A 3805-nucleotide genomic window follows, 5' to 3' on the forward strand; every position below is an offset into this window, starting at 1 on the left:
TAGATATCCCCAGAAACATCATGTGATTTCATCTGCCAACTCTGAACTCGCGACAACCTGTTCTGTTTCAGCAAATTCATTGGGAAAGGAGCCAGACCTGGCCTTCGATTCGGAGAAATTTTAGGGAGAAGTTTGACTGACATGGTTAGACTAACTTGAATAGACCCATGCCTTTGTAATTATGCATATCTTTTTTCCTAACTAAGCAATTTTCCAGATTGTCGTTATGCGAAGAATTTCTTCGTTCTGTGGTGGACCTAGAAGACATCAAGATGACCACAGGCTCGCATGTCTAGAGTGAGGTCTCATGCTTCTTCTCTTCTTGCTTTTCCTTTGCATTAGGTAATTAGAGTCCGACTGTCAATCTCCGCACAATCGCTCTAAGGCAGATACTTATGTGGTTCTTGGTAAATCCACTCAAGATGCTCCGTTAATGCACACCAGGACCAAGTACCTTGGGACTACTGTCGAGCGCATGCATCTACTCGAGACGCCATCATCGTGATGGATGGCAGGAGATCCGGGCAAACAAGATTCGGGGATCCACATTCTCTGAATAAATTATCGTCTAGTTTGGAATAAGCAGGAAAGACCTGTGAACTTGGCACAGGAAATTTCAGGAAGCATGCACTACAATAGAGAAAAATGTGTTTTCTTGACAGCATTCCCCCAAGCTGTGCAAATCATACAATGTCTTTTCACGATGAGCTCAGACAATAAGCCTGGAAGATGGTTGAACTATATATACCCACAAAAAGAGCACTTCTCGAGTCCTTGCTAAGCTTTTCTTCATTGTTTTCATTCTCACATAGCAAAATCGTATGCACAATATCACGTTTCCATTATGAAAAATTTGGGTAATGTCAAGCATATTGAGACTGCAGTATAACTGATATGTTGAGTCTATGACAAATTACAAGCTGTCATACTCCACACTGAACGACTCAAGTGTTACTTTGTAGACAGGTATTAACATCCTAGCATCTTTCATCATTGGATGCAAATTTTCTTTCCTATTGCAGAGTTCTTCAAGAACAAATGAAAGCATGCTCAGATCTGTTGCTTTTGTTGTGAGCCCTTGCAACAACTACGGCAGATCTAGCTGAGATTTAGGGGGCAAAAAGTCTAGCATACAGCGGAGAATGTCAATCCAATCACTTGCTCACTTCAGTTAGATTTAGCTTCAGCAAAGATAGAACTTTTCAAAGGCATTCCCTAATCTGTACACACTTCCAACAACTAAGCATTTACTTGCCATAATAACTTGCCTACCAGAAATGTGTATTATATTAAATAATTTGAGCCACACTTGCTTGTATTTGAGTTCAACTTTTAGGAATGAATTGATATTAAAGCAAATGAGAGCTTAGAAGCTAATGATAGCATGGCATATGCCAGGATTTAACTTCCAAAGCCTTCTCTTCAACCTCTCCGATCACATACCAAACATCTCTTACTAAATTCAGGGGGAGAAACAGAAGGCAAAGGCGTGTGTTTAGTACATCAGACCCCCATATCTCTGATATCATGTAAGTTCTGTCCAGCAATGTCAGAGCAGGCGACAAGTATGTCTCAGAGAAGGTAGTCCTAGAAGAGGCATCCAGAGTAATTATAACCACCAAAACTCAATCAAGGAAACTGCAGTCAACTTGTGACTTGTTTATATTAACCTCAAGAAGTGATTACCAAAAAATCAAAAAGATAAACTTCAGGACCCTCTCTCTCCCCTCCCTCCCTCCCTCCCTCCCTCCCTAACTTTGTAGAGCCACCTCTAATATCATACCAAACTTTGGCCTCTACTATAACCTTATGTTAGCATTCCTGCATGACTGCCAAACCTCCATCATACAAATTGATCCTTGTGAGATTGTACTGCCATTGTCGCGTCACTCCAACTTTGTTGCCATTGTCCTAAGCCCATCTTCACCACCTAATGCAATTGGTTTCTTTTTTTAACGAACCAAAGCATTCAGTTGATTACCAAAGGAAATTAAGATCAACTGCATTCAATGTTGGAGAGAATGACCTGTTAGCTTTATTTGATCCACTAAAATCATATACTCGATGGTATGCACTATGCACCCATCTTTTTACAAAAGTTTTCAACTGGAAAATGTTACTTCCATAATGCTTCTGTTCCAGGTAGAATTTCTTCTTGCCACTTTGTCCATCTCCATGGCAACCTGGCATAGCTTGGTCATAACATTGAGAGGGGACAACCTCACAGCATTGAAGGTCAAGCTATATGATCCGTGTAGTCATTTACTATTCTAATCAATGTTAAAAGCTCTCGAAATGGTAAATGTGTACTTCACATCAACAAACAGTGCTTCAGTGCAAATAGGAAACAGGCGCCAATAAGGACTGTCAATCCATCCCACTTTCAACCAAAGAAAAAAAAAATCCATCTCACTTGGAACAAAGCCACTCATTCAGGAGCAAATGATAGGCAGTCCATGAGTGTACTACTACCCACTACCCAACATTCTTTTACATTGACAACAACTACAACTATGGAGGGTACAATGAGCACCGAGGACTTTTAACTAAGTAGCCCGACAATATAGACTAAGACATGCCATTTGGAAAGGACAAAGTACTAATATAATAATCACGAAATTGGATGCAAAAAAAAAAAAAAAAAGAGCAAAAGGCAAGCAAGCAACATAAAAGCAAGGGGCACTGCATCTGGCATCAAGCCATTTATCTCAAGTTTAAGAAAAGACACATAAGGATTGGAATAAGAGCAGCTAAGTGACATGGATAACCATGACATCCTTTGTCAAAATGATGGAATGTTAGTTGTATACACGAGCAAGAAGGATGAAATGGGGGACCGCATCTGGTGTCAAGCCGATTATCTCAAGCTTAAGAGAAGATGCGGCACCTTGCAACAAAAGCAGCTAAGAATGTTTGGGCAGCTGTCTAGATATCCAGGAAAGGATAGAGTTAGGTATAAGTTATCATTGGAGAAATTAGATCACTCTCTATAGATAAATAGATGATGTAAACCCACTTACAGGGGTTTGGATGCAACAAAAGCACAACCTTGAGATGCTTCATAAAAAATAAGTGATATTATCATAGTAGAGCATGTTAAGAGGATAGGAATTGAAAAGAAAGACAAGAACCATATAGAAATCTTTGGTTTATGAGCTCTATGGAGGAAATAGTTCCTATCAATGTCCCATAATGATTTTGTCTTTTGCTTTCCACTCTAAGAAAACAAAAACAAATTAGTATGAGAGTATTATGGCCTAAGCAGGTCCATGTATTGGACCCGACCAGCCACCATAGTGACGAAAGATTGTCGCCATGTTGGAGGCAAGAGGTTCAGCCAGCCTGGTAAAGCCTCGCATTCCAAAAAGCCAAAACAGTTAGAAGGAAAGTGACGTCTTTCCAAGCAGAATGTCTTATGGTTAGTGTCCTATTTCTAGGATCACCAGCAAATACATATTGTTCTATTCCTATAAGCTAATCTTATACTTCATTGTTCACCAAAAAGCCCCAGAGATTGGCTACATAGAAGATTGAAAATAAATTAGGACATGTCGGTCTAAAAATCAACAGTTACATCCACATATTCCCTAATACCATTATCCGGAAAAAAAATTAGGAAATTGGCTGTCATTATGCATCATTTCTGTAAGAGTTCCTTAAACACGCAGTCATCAGCTGCTGGACTTTCTCTCTTCCAACACCCACGACCAGAGTCCCACTTGTTTGCCCAAGGCTAGCCCACTCGACTTGTATATGAAAATAAATGCTTAACTTTAGCTATCTGCACGATCCACTCAGTATGAGC

The sequence above is a fragment of the Rhodamnia argentea genome, chromosome 3, assembly GCF_020921035.1.
Source record: "Rhodamnia argentea isolate NSW1041297 chromosome 3, ASM2092103v1, whole genome shotgun sequence".
In the NCBI taxonomy this organism is placed as follows: domain Eukaryota; kingdom Viridiplantae; phylum Streptophyta; class Magnoliopsida; order Myrtales; family Myrtaceae; genus Rhodamnia; species Rhodamnia argentea.